At 41.1% G+C, this 19,846-nt stretch overlaps 1 protein-coding gene across 7 annotated transcripts in view; it reads left to right on the top strand.

Moving 5' to 3' along the window:
* The window catches only part of ENOX1 (ecto-NOX disulfide-thiol exchanger 1), a 362,929-nt gene that overhangs the window by 100,054 nt on the left and 243,029 nt on the right, over positions 1-19,846 (top strand). For 5 of the 7 annotated variants that reach the window (XM_068182225.1, XM_068182224.1, XM_068182223.1 and 2 more), the window contains exon 3: positions 16,094-16,171. The exons of the other annotated variants lie outside the window; for them this stretch is intronic. The gene's annotated coding sequence lies outside the window, so the exon portion shown is untranslated. The remainder of the gene's footprint in view (positions 1-16,093; positions 16,172-19,846) is intronic. 7 annotated transcript variants of the gene reach the window in all.

Here is a 19,846-nt window from a genome sequence, read left to right on the forward strand (position 1 = left end):
AAGCTTTTCTAAGCATCATTTAGAGGATCCCCTTTTTAATATATGAACCCCAGGGAGAAAAGAGAACAGGGAGGAAGAGGATATTACATTTTCTTTATTAGCATAAGTGTGTGATGGTTCTGTTACTTCCTTGAAAAGAGGATGATTAGAAGTATTGAATGCATGAAGTTAAAGCTGATGGAAGTGTTTTACGGAATATCACTTTCTAGCAAGGTTTTCTATTCTCCTTGTAGAGGTTTTCTGTTCTCCTTTTTAAAGGAAGTTAAAGGAAGTTTAAAGTTCTCCTGGAAAAGCTGGACTGGGTTTTATTCTACTAAGGAAACCAGCTACACACTGAGTAAGGGAGGAACTGTAAGAATTGGAGAACCAGAGCGGTTAATTCTGGCCTTACCTTGGGGCTTGCATCCCAAGTATGGCAGCAGAGTAAAGAGGAGTCGCAACTGCACTGATTATTTTCCAGTGTGAAATAGTGTCTCTGTGGCAGGGTGTGACACTCCAGTGCTGCCATTTCTAGCCTCATTAGGCTTGTTGTTAAGAGACAGATCTAATGCCATCAGGTGCAGTGGTACACTGATGCAAATAGGCAACTTTCAGGGCCCAGTAAGCCACTGCATCCTGTCATGGTGGCAGCTCACTTGGACTTAGGAGGGCTTATGCTGAGGCTGTGTAAGAAACACTGAGGTGATTGATGTATCTCATGCCTTCTTAGCTGGGGCAAGCTTTCTGTGGGTATGGTGGAGTTAACACTTCCAAAAGCCTGTACAGGACTGATGAGAATGAATTCCAGCTAGCATCAAAGGGGAGAGAAAATCCTTTCAGATGCCACGCACTGGGTTAGGCAGAGGAAAGGGAAAAGGGGTGGTTGTTTCCTTGAAGAGCTTATTTTAAGTTACAGGTGAAGCTGAGGCAAAAGAAAAACTTTTTCTCTTATCTAAATGTGGACATAGGTTTTTGGCCAGATGAGTAATCTAATACTGACAACACCATTCTTTTCTTTGTTAAAAAAAATCTGTCTTTAATGCTGGAGAAGTAGCAAAAAACATCCTTAGACTTTTCATTTTGCAGCCAAAGCCACAAAACAAAAAATCAGGTTTTGGTGACTCAGCAGGATTGTCCCATGCTTTGGTGCAGCAGTGACTGCAGAAGCAGTAGTTGTCAGAGATAATGCTGAGCTGAGCCCTGATACTGGCTTCAGTGCTGTCATCTTCAGGGCTGTTGGTCAGACAGCTTATACATTCTGGTCTCAATATGCATATGTCACCAGCAAGGTTTTAGGGCTAAAGCAGCCAAAAGGAACTTTTTCCAGGCCAACCAAAAGGTGCCTTTTTCTCACAGGGACTCCCTTTTTTTTTTTTCCCTCCTTTTTCTGGCTGCTCTGTGCCTGACAGTTGCAATCTTCACTTGAAGATATGCATCGTGGTGGGCAGCCTGGGGTTAACCTGAGCAATTGTGTCAGCTGTCTTTCAGACCTGGCTTTGCCAATCTGATCTCAGCTGTCAGCATTTACAGTCCTTGCTGCTGAGAACTATCAGGCCCAAGAACAAGTAACGTCACCAAAAAGGCACTTCAGCAGCTTGTATTTCATTCCATCTTTAGCAACTGTCTTTTAAATTTCCTATGGATCTGATAGGAGCCATATGAATTACCCTGGGAAGCTTTACCAAAGGAGGGATACCAAGATGCCAATGGGAATTGCCACTGAGGGTTATGGAACCGTCTTCCCAGCCCTTTGTAGCTCATCTTCCCAGCCCTTTTCAGCCAGGAAAGTTCTTGCTTGATTCAGGCCTATCAGAGTGTAATTCCCAGATATTTTACCTGTGCCCAGGGACTGCCTTGTGGTAAGAGTAGAACTGCACTACAAAGTACAGCTCAGGAGAGTGCAGGGATGGGGGGAAGGAGGGGACCTGGCAGAACTAGATAGTTAATTATGAGACAATTCCCTTCCCCTTCACCTGGACAGACAGGCAGTGCCTTCAGCTTGCATCTGAGGACCTTCTCTTCAGACCTTAATTTGCACATTTTCACTGTCCCACCAGTTCCAGGGTAAATAAGTAAATAAATACATTTGTATAAATGAAAAAACCCACATGAGAAAAATCAAAATCACCACTAGAAAAAGAGAATCAGTGGTAGGAAGAAAGAAAATTTGGTTGTAAGTGGGCCACATAGAGGAGAGACTGCAAATTTCTTGTTGCAGATTATTTCCACCCTGGGTGCTGTTCACAGTAGAGGAATTCCACTGGTTTGGTCCTCAAACAAGAGGACAGAGGAGGATGACATCCTGAAACCATCTTCCACCACCTTTGAAGGACAGTCTCTCCGCTGAGACTTTCAGAATAACTTGTTCTGCTGCATGAGACCACCAAGCTTGAAGCCCTTGAAGAGGCAAGAAACAGAGCTGGTTCAGTCCAAATTGCCTTGCAGCTTTATTAGGAGGAGTGCAGCATATTTTTATGTTGCTGTCTAGACATATACAAACAGACTGACAATTTCTGTGTATTCTTGAGAAAATAAAAAGTGACCCTCCAGGAGTCTGTCCATGTAGGCACACTTCTGTCTTTGACCCAGGCAGGAAAAGGGTTTTACAAAATTTAGGGACTGAATTGGGACATCCTTTTGGAAGCAAAGGAGGGGGAAAATTAGCTACCCAAGAATACCAGTTTATTGTAGCAGTGATGTATAGATGCTGCCCTCCAGCTGGTGGGGTAGGGCAGGATAGAGGCAAATGCTGCTGGGGGAGAGCCTGCCTACCCCTCAGTGCTGTGTGTGACCATTCATTTCTGTACTCCTGCCCTTGCAGATAATTTCTAGCTTTTTTTTTTTTTTCCACTCTTTGCCTCACTCTGTTGGTTATTTACTCAGAACATGATTTTCAGCCCCATCAAAACTCTTCAACCTTCATTCCCATCTCTTTGGTCCTGCTTTCCTCAATCCATTCTTGCTCCTCACCTTTCCTGTATGCTGCTAAAAGCTAAAAGAGAACCCCACCATCCCCAAATAAAATTAAAAAGTAACTGAGTTGTGAATGTAGTGACTGTCTAATCTGGCAATTGTCCTCTCTTCCCCTTCCTTCTCCCACAGGCTTTGCTGTTCACTTTCCCTCTTTCAGTTCTGCAGTAGGAGTAAATTCCTTGCCACTGAAGAATATCTTTTGCTTACCCATTTTAATCACAAGGTTAATAGGAATTCAAATAGTAGAAGGCACAGATTGGACTCTGTACCCAAACTGTACAGGACTGAGACTCTATAGTGTGTTACTGGAAAAGTCTGTCTTATTCTTGCGGGTGAAACAACAGATCCTGTTAACGGGAAATGAAATATACAACTGGCCCGTGTTGTTCCTCTGACAAGCCAGCTTGTGGAGAGTGGTTTGGTGACTGATAAGATAAGGGAGTGGAAAAGAGATGTTGAGAGGCTGTTTCATTGAAATCGAAACAAATCTCACGTGCTGTAGATTGGTTGATGTCCTGCCCTAATACTTCACTTTTGTTATAACCAGAAAAACAAAATCAAATCAAAGTTCCCAAGGCAAAACAAAACAAAGTGAAAGTTCCCAAGGCACAGCAGGCTAAATAAAAATATGCTGAAAGACATGCATAATATATTAACTGTAGTTTGCTTCATTTGTAAAGAGCAAAAGAGAACAAATAACCAGTGTTTTTGCCCCTTATGGGCCTTTGTCAGGGACATACTTCTCTGAGCTGTTCAATGGAGAAAAAATATTTTTGAAAACATTTTTTCATAAGCTCTTCCAAGCTGCCCTGCAAATATATATTAACTATTAACTTGTTCTTGGGTTTTTTTTGAAGCAGGACATTTCCAGCTCTCTGACTAATTTGAATAAATTTATGCCAACAGTAATGCAGCCAGTTCAAACCTGCACACCTTTCTCTATCTAGCAAGTGGGTGCTACAGAACAATTTACATGTATGTGAACCACCAGGACCAGACCTTTAAACATAATTTCTGTGATATCCTCCTCAGAATTGCAGCTAATAATATAGAAGTCTTTTTTATCCTCCATCTTAGTCATAAATCCTCTTAAAACATAATTCTAAGTAATGTAGATTTAAAGACTGTAATTTAAAATCAAATGTTTCTTTTTTTGTTTCTTTTTTTTTTTTTTTTTTTTCTAGAGGGGGTGTATCCTGCAAATGCTTTAGAAATGAGAGCCTTATTTCCAGTACAGATACAACCGTTCTGGCTCCAGTACTGTGCTCATGCTGACTCCTGTCCACATGCTGTCTAGTCCACACCCAGCTGGCTGCTATTCTGTGCCAGAGCTTGCTGACACAGCCATCACTTGGAAACTTGTAGGAAATATCATCAAAATATGTCCTAAGCATAACAGCATGGGATTTCTGAGGGACTCGATATCCTCTTCTGCACTTAAAGCACTATATATATATATATATATATATATATATATATATATATATATACACACTGTGGTTCTGTTGGCAGATGGAAACTAGTGTTTTTAAGAAGTTGATTTAAAAGGTGACAGATTCCAGGCAGACAGAACAAAACAGATTTTCTTGCTGTTCTAACTCCTGCTGGATATACACCCGGATATCTAAAGAAACAGTGTGCTTTTCAAATCCTTACCTGAAATGACCTTGCAGAAATCTGGAGAATTGTCTTTGCAAACTTCTAGTCAAATTGTAAGGGCTTCTTTTCTGAACCAGTTCTCTAAACAGGCTCAGGCTTCCTTTGTGACCCTGTTTCACCCCTTTAAAATCCTTTTCTAATTTTTTAACAGTTTCTATGTTTGAAAGCTTAAAAATCGGAATATTTCAGTCTAACTGAAGAGCTTTTACAAAAGTAGAAACTTGTAATTCAGAGAAAAGACCCACTTGTGTTTGTAGGGTGCAAAATACATTGTGTGCTGCCATACATGCAGACTGTCCCTGGTCTTGGAAATGCTTTATGAGATATTTCATCCCTCACAGATGTCTTTCTTTTATGATTTTTAATATGCATATGTACTTGCAAACCTGGAAGTTCATGTGCGCAAAGGGCTGCTGTTCTTTTGAGGGTATGGCTTTTAGGATTAGGCTACTGGAGGCCCTATCTCCATCTTTTCCAGAGGTGACATCTGTTTGTAATTAGTTTTCAGTGTAAGAGCTGCCTGTGCATGCAGCTTGTCCATTATTCTACTAGTATTTCCTTTATCAGCTCATGACACAGATACTTTAGCAATGGGCATATTGCAAATGTACATACAAGTCTCTTGCAGGCACAGGAGGAACCTGTTTTATTCCAAACAACCTTACTTTATGTGGCTGTAGTGGTTGGAGTGCAGACACTTTGCAAGTTTAGTATTAATTCCAGAAGAAGTGCTTGAAGAATGCATTCCAGTGCAGAATTATTCTGCTCTTTGGTGTTTAGTGGACACAGGCTAGTTCTGCAGAATCTTTCCATTTGCAGGGCTACAGGGATGTGAAAGGATGCCATTAAGATTCTCCCTTGGATGACACACCCTGATACATGATTGCTGTTTTTTGGAGGAGCTGTTTATTTTTATTTCATTCAAATTTTTCTTTGCTAAAAGCTTTCTGCCAGTAATTGCAGGTTCCAAAGTCAATGGTAACATGGCAAAGACACATCCCAAATATAACAGATCCTAATTATACTTTTCAGTTCTTAAAGTCTCTGTCAGGCTGATTTCTGCTTAAAGAGCAGCTTGCCAAACTGGAAGTGAGCTGGCTAGTGATGCGGGTAGGAAAACTGTGCAGAAAAATAATGACCTTTCCCTCTGTCAAGGGCATCTGCCTGCTCGTTACTGCAGTGACGTGGTACCACAGAATCCCTCAGGTGCACACTCACTGATTCCGGCTGATAGAAATCCAGAAATCCTCCACTCTGCTCAAGCAGACAGACCCTTTTTGTATGTTCATGTGGGCATGATGAGGCACACATATATCCCCTCCAGGCTTAATTATGTGACACATGACTGCGAGTGAAAGTGGAGGCCAGCAAGGAGCTCCAGCAAATCTCCATCAGAGCAGTTTTTCTAGCCAGAAGTAGTCTTGTGGAACCCCCACCAGCACTGCTCATTCCTCTAGTCTGTAGTCCAAAAAAGAATGTATTTCCATATTGTGGCTTTGCTCTGAGTAGTTTAAGACAGCAGTTTTCAACCTCAGTTGTGCTGCTAACCTCTCACAACCACAAAAAATCATTGTGTGGCCCTATTCTCATCACATTACTTAAAATAAATACAAACATGGCAAGTGCTTCTACCCTTGCTAGAAGTATTTTGTGTCTAGAGTCATGGACTCTGGTTTTAGAGGAGGCAGTTCAGTCCAAAAGATCATTTCCTGCTTTGTGTAAGCCTACATAAATTTTGCTGGGTCAAGGATAAGACTTTATTGCAAGTAACTCTCTGTAACAAGCCAGTAACAAAAGAAATCAGAATATGCCTCTTTTGACAGAGGGGCAAGTTTAAAAAAAAAAACAGTGGGAAAAAAAAAAGACAGAAGAGTAAGTTTGTATAACTCAATAACTTTTGACATTTTTAATGCCTTCCTTCCAGGAAAATGGAAGAAGTGGACAATGTTTCTGATCATTGGAAGGGACCTGGGGAAAGTCTTGTCCACACAGGAAATCTGCGTTAGCAGAAAAGTGTCCAGTTGGCAGAAAACTGCTATGACAGGCAGTTACTCATCTGAGTAATTCCTTAAATGTTAACCAGACTTTCTCTTTCATGAGCAGATTTCCAAATCATTGAACTGACCAGAACTTTGCTCCAGTGCTTTGAGGACTATTCCTGGCATAAGAGCCTCCTTCATTCCTTTTCTTTTCCTCCAGTAACAAAGTAAGAAGAAACCTGTGTTTTGCTTTTGCTTTTTCCTTATGATCAAGTCTTGATAGGGACTCAATTTGTGCTGCTGTTGCTGTCAAAAAATCTCCCATGGCAATGCAAAATTCCTTTTTTGTTAGTACGGACAACATCTGCAGGCCTGATGAAAGCATTCTCCTCCAGGCTGTTGTTTTTTCTATCCTTACTACTGCTACCATGTCTCAGGCACACTTCATGGTCCTAATGCTAAAATGACTCCTAAGGGAGTTACTCACAAAGGTGGTAGACACATCACTATTTTTCCTCCCCCTGTATGTGTATGTTTTCTTTCTGGTATCTTTTAGGATTTTTTCCCCTTTTGTTATTAGTGGTCTCATTTCAAGGTATATGGAAGTTTTGGTATTGTGTATTGTATATGATGCTTTGCCAAGCAATTATTTTTCTTTTTCTTTTGATTTTCAGGATATCATTGGTTTGGATAGCAGATACAAGTATGTAATCTCTTCACAAAGATTGTATGGATTGCAGTCTTCCCGTATATATTCTGTGTTGCAGAAATGCCTCCACGGTCAATTGGTTGATACCAGTTTTGGCCCATTTTGTCATCTGTTCATGATGGTACTATACAGTGTCTAATCATGCTACACTGATAAGAAGAAAATCTGTGTTTGCATGATACAGTTCTGCATTATATTATAATGGAGAAACTAGTGCCGTTTTTATTCCTGTTAGGATCAGCAGTAATTCAAGCTCAGTTGTAGCTGCTTTGATTTAAGTGGTTACGTGCTCTGAAATATTATGGTGTTTTCTACCTTTCTCCTCTCATATCCATCCAGTCTCTCCCAGCTGGCTGGGCTGCCTTACCTGTGAGCCTGGTAGTGCTCTGGGTTTGGGTGGCTGACTTTAATCTCTCTTTCAGTGCTACTCCAGTCATAGTAAAACTCTGTGCATTTTGCTCAAATTTGGGCACATATTTGTAGGGTGTTTTGTTCTAGCTCTGTGCTCTGCTGACCCCTGGATACTTTTAGATGGGCCTAGCTTGGTTGGAAGTCATAATTGTCCTTCATTCAGCACATGTGAGACCACATCTGAAGTACTGTATCTGATTTTGGGCTTCCCAGTAGAAGAAAGGCATAGGCAGACTAGAGGGCCACCAAGGTGTACAGTGACCTGGAGCAGAGGATATATGAGAAGAAGTGGAGTGATCTGGGACTGTTCAGATCAAGGGAAGGTCATTGGAGAATCTTATTGCTGTCTAAGACTACCTAATGGGAGGGGATGCATAAGTCAGGCTCTTTTCAAAGGTGCATGATGATAAGAAAAGAACAGACACAATTTGGAACATTTGAAATCCTGACTGTATATATTTGGATGGAAAAAGTCACCATAGGTGTGATCAAAGACTGACACAAATTGTCCAGAAAGGCTGTGAAATCTCCAACCTCAAAGTTGTAAAAAACTTGACTGGAGAAGACTGAGCAATCTCCTTTAAGCACAAGAGGACCCTCAGTGGTCCTTCTAATATAAATTATTCTGTGACCACCTTAACCTCAGAGAGAGAGAGCAGATGATACAGGCAGCTTTGAAGGTCTGGATGGGAAGCTCTGGGAATCAGTCTCCAGAGAAATAGGATTTGGAGGATAGCTAGTTACAGACTCATAGAACAGCCCAGATTGGAAGAGACCTTGAAAGATCATCTGTCCAAAATTTTGTGGGAAAAGAAGCTTAGATGAGATTATCTAGCACCCTGTCCAATTGCATCTGGAAAACCTCCAGAGACAGAAATTCTACCACATCCCTTGGGAGATTGTTCTAGTGGTTGATTGTTCCCAGAGTAAAAAATTATTTTTCGTATTGAGCTGAAACCTCTCTTGATACAACTTTTATCCCTTGCCATTTGTCTTTTCCCTATGTCTCCTTGCAAAGAGATAGCCTCCATTCTCTTTGTAGCTGCCCTTTAAGTACTGGAATACTGTGATGAGGTTCCCCGAGCCTTCTCCAGGGTAAAAAGAGGCAATGACTGAATGCAATTTTCATCCAAAGTTTTATAAACAGTTCCACTGAAAGAGAAGAGAGCAAGACAGCTGCAGGACGGTGAAGGACAGAGATAGTAACTCTAGCCAGTTCTGATGCCTTGAAGTCCTATCCTCCCAGATTGCTCTCCTCAATTCGCTGTTGTTTACACTTCTTGGGCCTGAAGCTGCAATGGTGTCCTTGGTTCTCAGGCTGGAAATGGATTGTTTTGTCTAACTAAACTGTGAAGAGAACTTGCTAACACTTTATATGAAGTTCAGAGTTATATATTAATGCAGTACAGAATCTGAAAAATATGAAAGATAAAACTTAAGGCGTCATTCCCTCTTTTGTTTTTGGAGGACTTGGTGAGGAGATGGGCACAGAATACCACTGCTGACCTGTGGCTTGTCCAGAACTGCTGTGATTTAATCCCAGCCAGCAACTAAGTACCATGCAGCCACTCACTCACCCCATCCTGTGGGGAGGAGAATTGGGGAAAAAAGTAAAAGTTGTGGGTTGAGATAAGAACAGTTTAATAAATGAAGTAAAAATAAATTTAATATTAACAATATCAATAATAATGCTGCTAATGATGATAATAGTAGTTACTGAGTAATGAAAAAATAAGAGAGAAATAAACCCCAATAAAAACAAGTGATGCACAACACAGTTGCTCACCACCAAATGAGCAAATGCCCTGCCCATTTCTGAGCATGATCTTCTATGGTATGAAACATCCCATTGATCAGCTGGGATCATCTGTCCTGGACATAGTCCCTCTCAACTCCTTGACTGGCAGAGCATGGGAACATGAGCAGTCCTTGACTCAGTGAAAGCACTACTTAGCAACAACTAAAACATTAGTGTGTTATCAGCCTTATTCTCATACTGCATCCAAAACACAGCACCATACTAGATACTAGGAAGAAAACTAACCCTATCCTAGCTGAAACCAGGGTAAGGACACAGCTAATAGACAAATGATGTGGAACACTGGCTGACTCCTGTACTCCTACATGAGGTCAGCAAGCAGGATCCTGAACAAGATGCTCACAGTTAGACAGGGCTGCCTGTCTTCCTTTTCTCCTTGCCTCACTGCCTACCTGTGTGCCTTCAGTCCTAGGTAACACCCAGGCTGCTGGCAGCACAGCAAGGAGGCTGGTGAGTATTGTTGCATTAGCCATTATTAAAGGCTGTCAACATTGTGTGCTGTGACATGTACCTGGTATTTTTTACTTTTTCTCTGGATTGCATGGTATCACCTTGGATGGATGTGAGCCAGTTTCCAAATCCTGCCCTTCCTCTTTCCCTCCCAACTGTTCAAAATCCAGCTGTGTTCAGCAGGTATAAAAGTGCTGACCTAAAGAGCCCATGACAGCCAGCTGCACTCCCTTATTCCCTTTCTCTCCTGTTTCCATCGCTCATTTTTCAAATGAAGTAGTTCTGCTCTTTCTGGTACTCAAAATGGGAACTGTGTTTCTCAGTGCAGAAGCTTTCTGCCCTTGCTGTGAGTCACACAAGGAGTTCATGTGCCACCTGCACCAGTGTAGGAAAAGAATCACTAGTACATGTGCAGGGAGAGCCAGCTAGTCATTAATCCAGTTTTCAAGCATGTAGTATGTTTTGCTCAAGCAAATAATTAATTCAGTTCACCATTTGAAGTTTGTTATGAGAAGAAGTCTCAGTAAGGCATTGTTCAGCAGCATAAATCCTAGTAAGTCTTTAGAAGTATAAATTTTGCTGTGGCATCTTCTGATCAGTAAAACATGTCTTTTGCTGTGTGGACAGCTTTCTTCCATGTCTTTTTTCCACATGGTCAGCTTTCTTCCATGTCAGCTTTCTTCCCCAGGTGCCTGGGGAAGGGCAAACAAATGCATTAGACCATCCATGAGAATATCCATCTTCCTTACATAGCAAACATTCCCCAAATTGCTATTCGTTGATAGCTTCACCCCATGGCCACCTTCCCCCAACAGATCCCTGGACCAAGGAGTTACAGAGGCCTCAGCAGTATAGAGGAATCACCATCTGAATTGCCCTGTGCAGTAAACATGAGGCTGGGTTTCAGTCTTTGGGTGCTGGTGGAGCTTGAGATGAGGTACGAACTCACAGACTTTGTGCTCGGATAGTCAGTAGAGGAAAAGACACCTGTCACGCTCAGAGGGTTTGAAAAGTGGATCAGCCTCTGTATCTGCATTGCAGAAATGTGAGTGAGGAAATATATGAAATGAGGGTGAAATGTGTTGCACTGAACAACTGAACAATAAACAGCACCTGTTGCTTCTGTGCTTTTTGACTGTCATACATGAAATGGCCAGATCATTCAGGACACCACTATTCGTTATCTTATTGTATTTGGCAAAGCTGAGTATGGAGAAGATGCAACCTAGGAATCTCTGGAAACTGAGGGAGGCGTGAGGATTTGGGGTTTTTTCCCTCTGAAAACTTTTTTTCTTCAAAGTAAATAGGACAGATAAAAAATGGAACATTCCCTTCATTGTCATGATACTGGTGAATTAAGATATCCTGGGACCAAGAGTCTAAAGAAAGGGATATGCTGGAGTGCAACCATACTGTGGAGTTGGAAGTTGATAAAAAAGAGCTATCTACAAGTAAGCAACTTCACAACATCTCCATCGGTTCAGGACATTGAGTATCCCTTCATGCTCCAAGCCAAGTGTTGGCTTGTTTGAGGGCTGGGAATTGCACTGTTGGAAATTACAGGCTGCCAAGCTGTTCTCACAGATACAGGCAGTTTTTGCAGTGAATTAAACTTTGTGGCCAAGAGTTAAACCTTGTAAACCTGTGTCAAATAACCACCCTTTTGTAGTTCATATGGTGTTTATGCATTTGTACTGTTAAAGAATAAGTCTTATTTGAAAATAGGTCTCAATTTTGAAATCTTTTAAATTTCCCTCTTTACATACTGTTCTTGGACTATAAGAAGGCATCATCTGTTGCTTTTAAAATGTACTCTAAGCAGTAAGACTTGAATAACAAATGCTACATTAAGTTAATAAACATCTTTAGACTGGTGGGTCATGGCACTGAAACTGCCTGTTCATGAAAGCTCAAAATTCTTCAGCTTTAGAAACCCATGGAAGCGCATAAATCACTCAAAATAAACCCACAGAGAAATTACATTCCCTTCCCCACTGTTGTCCTGCTGTGGGAAAGACCTTTTGCTATCCCTGATTTCCCTCTGGAGTGAAATCACATCCACCATTCAATACAAAATTAATAAAGGTATATAGAGCATGTTGAGCAAACACTGACATATCCCCAGTGGTGAATTTACATCCCACCATTCTGTTTAAAATTAATAAAGGAAGACAAGGCATACAAAACCAACACAGGAGAGTATAAAACCCCTCACGCAAAGCCCACCAAGGCTTGGCACTGAGGGTGAGCTTCTGCGCTGGAGTAAGCGGCTCTAAGCTTGAGGCAAATCTTGGGGTGGAAATGCTGGTTCCCTTTCTTCAGGAGGGCAGGTTCAGGAGGGCTGCCTGGCAGCATGCCCAGTGGATTTGTCACTCAGGAGTGGGAATTGCCTGAGCTATTTGATGTGTTTGCAACATGTCTGTGACATTCCCTCCTTCCTGCAGGTGATGTGCAGGATAAAAGATGATGTTTCAATTGAAGTCTTGTTCATCTGCGTCCCACCTTCCACCTGCTTTCTGCCCTTCCCTCTCCCAAAGCCACACTCTGCTGTCATCAGTGTGCAGTTATGGGTCTGTAAAAATTTTCTGTGATCTGAGCAGTCAGCCAAAGGCTTCATGGGCTGTTGTGATGGGCCAGGGACTGCTGGAGCAAGGGATTGAAGATACTCTGAATGTCTGTGGCATTTGCCCACTCCAGAAATTTGCCTGATTTTAGTATAGAAAATAGGTAAGCATGCTCAAAAGCTCCTTATATAATCTGACTCGATTATTTGCTTCTTGGGTACCTCTTTATGAACTGAGAGGCCTGGTATGGAGGTCAAATATCAGCAAGAAGGGCTCTCGCAGTTATCCTACAGAAATTAAATATAATCCCTTATGCTCAAAGCAGTCAATAACCTCTTCTTTACCAGCACCTGTTACAGCTGTACCCTTCAGAGCTGTGCCAGCCCCCTCCACAAGTGCCAGCCATTGATCCAGCTGCAGAAACTTCCCACAACTGATTGTGAACAGTTGGAAACTGTCAGTTTTTGAAATGTTTATGGCCACACATTTCTGAAGAGATGAGCTGTCTTTGGTTGCCTGCTGGCTTCAGGTTAAGCTATTTTTTATCACTCCGATGTTTTGTAGACACCGCTGGTTACTCCCGGGTTTGCAGCATCAGCTTCTCCCACCAGTTCATGTGTATTTTATGAGCCCAGAGATGTTTTGGCAGAAAGTGGAACTGTGCCAAAAAGAGTTGTTCCTGCTTGTCTTCATGCTTGCCTTTTTTTCTGTACTTGCAGCATCTGAAGAAGGGGAATGCTATAGCTGTGGCAAGGAAAAGCTGCCCGAACTGCTTTGTAGAGTGATGGCTGGTGTGCATATTTACAACTGTCCAGGAAGAGTGTGTTCACTGTGTGTCTTAGGCTCCTTACCTACCAACTCCTCACACCACTTCTAAGAGAAATTGCTCCAGTCTGTGGTGGCCTGTTGGAGGTCCACAGATGGGACCAGTTGCCACAAAAGTAGGATTTATTTGGGGACTGCCTTGCAAAGACTCCAGAGATTTTTTCAAGCTTGATGGCAGACCCACAGTGTCCTCCATCTGCCAGCACTTCAGTGGAACTTCAGTGGATACAAGGCCAAGCTGCTAATCTATGAATTTCAGAAGCGTATTTTGCAAGCAATGCCTTTTAGCTAACTTAAAGGTGAACTGCTCATTTGGATGAGGAACTGTGTTAGGTGGCATGAAGCTGTTGCAAGTAAATATCTTCCTTCCAAGAAATCTCCTTTCTGTAGGCAAGTCTTTAGTCATCTTTGTAACCTTTGTCATCCTCTCCTCCTGAGGGCGTTTACTCTTTGACCTTTGCTATTCTACCAAGACGCCTCATAAATTATTATTCTTTTAAATGGCACTTAGACTGTCATCATGACTGCTAGCCTTGAAGATTTGCAGTCTACTCTGTAATTTTGAGGGGGAAAAATGGTTTAGTGACAGAAGAAATATTGTACTTCACGATAAAAATACTTTTGTGTTTCATTTTCCACTCAAGTCATTCATATCCCTGTCACTAACCTCATTCAGGTCAAGGGCTTGAGGCAGAGAACGGGCATAATATTTTTGGTCAGACTGATGCATCTGAATATTGCAAACATCTGTAATTTTGAATTGAAATGAACATTGTGTTAAATCCTCAGGCAAATATTATCAAGACATAATAGATGACTGAAGTTTGCATTTCTTTTGGAAATTCAGACCAAGGCTCTGTTGACTGGTTATTCCAGACATTAATGAACCTGTTTACACAAAGGGAGCTGCTCCTTATGGCTGCAAATTAGGTCCTGGATTCTGCAAACTTTGTAGGAAAATCTGTGGGCCAAGTAGTTGAGATAATAATGAAAAAATTAATCAGGCACACATTAAATATGAAGCATGGAAGAAAACATCTGCAGCACTCAGTGGACATCTGGGTAACATACTTGCAGTGCTATTTTGACAGCTTACATCTGGAGTGGTTCATGAGAAAAGAACAGATGCTAGTGTGAAATAGGTCATCATAGCAGCAGGGCATCAGAACAGAGGCATTTCTTTTTTTTTTTTTTTTCTTGCAGTAACAGCTATTTCTTTTTATTCACACCAATTATGAAAATGTTAGCCAAGTATGCAATGTGAATGCATGTATTGTGACAAGCCAGTACTCCTAAAGGGTGTCAAGGTAGAAAAATAACCGAACAAGGAGGCTTCAGAGAAGCAGCCTTTTTGCATTACACACTGAGTATTCTTTAACACACATAGTGATTACTTTTTGTTAAGATTATGATCTTTTCCCCTCCCATGCTTTTATTTTTTTATTTAGTAGAGAGGTTACTAAATGCCTTCTAGGTGGCAAATGCCCAGAAGCAAAGATGCTAATTCAGGCAAGTTTCATCAGTCATTTCAAAAGAGAGGTCATACAGATAAGAGAAATGAACAGTACACAGTATGTGAAGCAGTGACATTCAGTGAGCCCTTGTCACTAGCAGCCATTAGCATGGAGGCCTGCTGTTACGTTTCAGTGCTTTATGTGCTTTTCTTGACCAGGCAGGGAGCCTTCAGAGCACTGCAGTAGTTATTACAAGCATACAAGTTATTGTTTCTTTCTTGAATGCTTTATATTTTTAGTACCATTTAGATTTTTCCGTGTCCCCTTGTGCATCTCAATTTTAAAGAGAATCGAAGAATGCATAATTCATATCCGTCCCCGAGGTAATGGAATGACTCAATGATATCTGTGAAGGAGATGATTTTAAATTTAATGTCTTATGCAAGAGGTCATATTTATAGAAAAAGTGCAAAAATTGGTCTCAGGGATACCCAGATAATTACACTTACAATGATAAGTGTGGATTCCAGGTGGGAGTATCACAGGAAGCTTTAGTGTCTTGTGTGTCACCATCCCTTATTATCACGATGTCATGGTTGTCGTGATCGAAAACTTAGCAACTGATAGATCTCAAGCTATGACTTGTATTTTGACTTGGAATAGCACTTGCAGGAGGTATGAAAAGACAGGTTTGCTTTGATTCTGTTGAAGTATTCATGCAAGATGTGAAGCATTTGTTTACTGCTGAAATTCTTTCTTTCATTTAAAGCAAAAACAGTTATTTATTGATGTTGGGGAGAACCCACCAGTAGATAATTTGTCACACAGCACAATTCCGCTAGACTATTTCTGCTCTCCTTTCCCAAAAGCCTAGAAGTGCCATGGCTAGAAATAAGTGTCTGGTTCTGTGATATGCTATATATTTGAAAATGCACTTTATGGGCTGTATTAGAGACAGTTCAAAGGGAATATAAATTGGTGCAGTATTCTGTCTTTTCTTCTAATCCAGTTCCATATATTCATTGCATTTTTACCCTGAAACATATCTTTAAAAACAACTTACCACTTTCCATTTTATTTAACTTGGATTTTGCTATATTTATATAATTGTTATGATCTAGCTGCTCCAGTAGTGTAAAATGTATGTTTAATATCCTCTAAACCAATTCTATTCAATTCTTTTAGCATTGTGTATCCAAGGAGACAGCTAATTTTATTTGCTTTTCCTTTGGAAACTTCCTAGTTTTAAGTCTACTTTCCACTTTTTGCAGGATTGGCCATGAGAATTTGTAATATTCCTTTGGAAATACTGTGATGGGGCCACTGAGAAGTTACGTTCCTGTGTACAGGTCTGTAAACTGTATTGGTTCTATTTTTCATGGTTTAGGAATGGTATTCTCCAATTCAGTGTTCCCACTGAAATCACTCCCAAGCTATATGTTGCTCACTCCCCTCCTCTCTCCCTGCCTCACTCCCTCCTTCCCTCCCCGTTCCTCTCCTCCATGGTGGTCTGTTAAGGAGAATGGGAGTCACAAAAGATAAAGATTACGAACAATTTACTGGAAACAGCAGTGAGGTAAGAAAATGAACAGTAACAGCAACAATACTAATGAGGGAGTGTGTAAGAGAAAGAAATCTTCTTGCTGACCCCCTGGAAACCTCTGACAATACACAGCCACTCCCTCTGACACACTACTCTAGTCCAGAAGCAAGTCCTTCCCCCTGTCCTTGGAAGATGACCCGAGGTGGTACAGGATAATGGTCTGGATCCTAGCCATAGCCTGTCCTGGCTACTGCAAAAATTAACCCTGTCCCAGCTGGAACCAGGACAGTATTTCAGCATGTAGACCCCTGTACTGACTTGTTATCGTTTTTATCCTGAATGTCTGCAAGCCAAATCTAATTTTATGCTGGAGAAAGTGTTGTGAAAAATTCATTTTATTTCTCACCAGATGCTTAGGACGTAACTCTATTCTGTTACTGTTGTACAGATGTAGAGTAACCCATTTGTCTTTCCTTCGAAGTGAATGATTGCAGTTTATAGAGTTGAACTGCAGAAAGGAATTGGGCCTGTATGTCATTTTCTTCTCACTGCTATGCCTTTCAGTATGTTTTGGAGCTGCATTACCCTAAAAGGTCCTGCAATCGATTGCTTCCACCCAGGTTGCTCATATGTGAGCAGCTGACCACAGTTACAGCTGTGGATATTTTCAGAAGCACACTTAGCAGACAATCAGCAGAATTACTGAGGCTTTTGGGTCGGGAGGAGCTCAAGTTCATGGAAAGTTTACAAAAATGAAAAAAAAAAAAGAAGTTTATATTTAAGAGACTGTAAAAAGAGCATAATAATAATGGCTTGGCTCCTGTAGTGTCAGCATGGCAAGAAGTGGTGAGAAGCCTGTAGCTAATGCTGTGTCCTTGTCAACTGAAATGATAGTGTAGCCAGCAATCACTCTGATTTAGAGGGTAGAAAACACTCCCCTGCATTTCAATATGTTGTTCTATGCAGCTATATAACAGAGAAAAAATTTATTTCTTACTTCTTTCAAAGCTAGTACTGAACAGCATTTTAATAGAAATCTGTTAAGAAAAACCTATGGGAATCAACTTTTCCATCTGGGTGGTCATACCCTGCTATTGGTCACACTTGGGGTCTGTAGGAATTGTATGCCCTAAATAATAATTTTTAAAAATGTTCATTTTTTAATATACTGTATTTCATTTGCCTGGTTTATCTTGGCGTGCTTCGGGTGTTAATGTTCTCCTTGTTGACTCTGTAGTCACTTACTGTTTTATTAGTCTGTAGGAATTCTGCAGGGAAAGTAGCCTGTAAGCCTTAAACAAAATCAGATGGATTTAGGAGATGAGAGGTATCCAAAACAACTTTTGATTCATTCTTGGAAATTATTATGATAATAACTTTTAAAGCCAACACAGCTCCAAGACACTTTAGAAACTCTTTGAACCTAGATGTAAACCTCACACAAGGGCACAGCTTCTGTAATGAGCGAAAGCCCTAAATCAGACTGGCTGAGATACTACAGATACCAATCTGATAGTGCAGCCTTGGGCCTGTGTTGAGTGAAAGCTCTGTGTTCAAAAATAAGTAGCTTTTCACTGTAATTGAACAACTGTTGAATGATCTGTGTCATCCTAAGGCTTTGACTACACTGCTTCTTTCTTTAATGATGAAACCCTTCAGGCAAAATTTGTGGTTTTCTTAGATGGGGGTGAGGAGAAAGAAGTGCAAAACACTGGAAGACATTTGGGATAGAGGGAGAAAACTAGTTGCAGTTGGCATTTGCGTACTTTACTAGTAGCAACAGCAGCTTTATAAAATCTTCCTTTCCAGACCCGTCTATGAGTGTTGTTTGAATCACGCCTCACCGAAGGCTTCCAAGAGTTACTGCTAAAATTGCCAAAGCAAAGTGAGGTTAGGCCTGCGTCTTAATAATGTGATACAAATGCAATCAACAGCTGCCATGTGGAGAATTTTTAGGCAAGTCATTTGTCTAAAACACATTTTAAAAGTTCCCTTGTTCAGCAGTCTAGTTCTTGGAAAATTGTGATGTACATACAAATTAGTATTGTGACATTTAAAAAGAGGAGAAATATGAGATTCATTTGATATATGTACATGTTAAAAGTATGTATTTTAAGAGGCACAAAGTAGTTGGGTACGGGTGTGACGTACCTTCATTATAATGCAGAAGCAAAGGAAAACCAAATAAATTAAAAGGCAAGACTGTTCTACTGAAAAGGCGATAGAAGGTATAATTTCCCCTTGGAAAGTATTGCCCTGAGGTATTGTCAAAGGTATTCCCAGAAATAGATACTTACATCAATAAGAATGCCATCACAGATAGATTTTTCATATTATACCTTTATAAAGAAGTTACAGCAGTTACACAGCAGTGGCAGAAGATTCATTGATCCTCAGCCTGGGATCTGGGTGAAGCTTCTTCTGCTACTATGTAGGTATCTCTTGTACCACTTCTCTGCAGTGTCTGGTATCGATGTTGAATGGAAACAGGATAGTGATCTAGCTTAATAATTAGTTTAACCTGGGTCAGCTATTTCCATTTATCCCATGTTTTTCACTGCACATTTCAAGGGTTTTTTTTTGTCATTTTTAAGTATTGCCTCCTTGTTTTCTTAATCTCTTGTTTATTTCCTGCATTTGATCCCTCAACTCATTCCCCAGAGGGGCCTCTTTTTTCCCCGAGATCTTTATTACTTGTTATTGCTTTGTTGGAGTTTTATTAATTTATTGCTCAAGTTTCTAAAGTTCTCTGTTGGGGTCACTAAATACCCCTTGAGGTGTCCTCAAACCTTTGCCCTTGACACTCCTGTAGTGAAACAAGTATCGTGGTTTTACAGGGAGCAGAGAAAAACAAAAGTGGTGAAAATAGTTCATGGCCACCGCATGGGATGAGGAGGCTCTGACTCCTGGGGCTGGGCTCCACTGTCCTGTCCTCCTGTCATAACCTCCTGGGCACACGGTCAGTGTAGGCTGGCTCCTGTGGAAGTTTGGTGGGGGGAGCACTGCTCCGTTGTCTTGCTGCTTCTCAAGTGAAGAAATCACAATTGGCAAAACACAAATCTGTCAAAAATATAGGAGGAGAAGGGAGTAGGGAGAGTAAGAGTCTAGGGAGGATACTTTTCTACCCTAGCTTGTAATCATGGCAACTGTACCTTTGATCTCCATACTGGTGCTGCACACAGACCTGCTGCTGCACTGGATAGAAATGCAGCCATGCCTAAAGCCATGCTGCTGGAAAGGCCAAACTCTCTGTACCACCAAGCTTTGCTCAGGGCTCAGCTGTCCCACCAGAGGCTTCTGTGGAGGATTGCAAAGAGAAAGCGGAGGGACCTGGTGCACAAAACAGGACTGTGAAGGAGCATGGTTATCTTTGTGCATCTTATATGTAAATTACCTGGCTACAAAGAGACAGGAAGGAAAGGGGATATTACTGCCTGGAAATATACCGTGTGTGCATTTGATGCATATATTTGAATTATTG

This window comes from Anomalospiza imberbis, chromosome 2 (genome assembly GCF_031753505.1).
Source record: "Anomalospiza imberbis isolate Cuckoo-Finch-1a 21T00152 chromosome 2, ASM3175350v1, whole genome shotgun sequence".
In the NCBI taxonomy this organism is placed as follows: Eukaryota; Metazoa; Chordata; class Aves; order Passeriformes; family Viduidae; genus Anomalospiza; species Anomalospiza imberbis.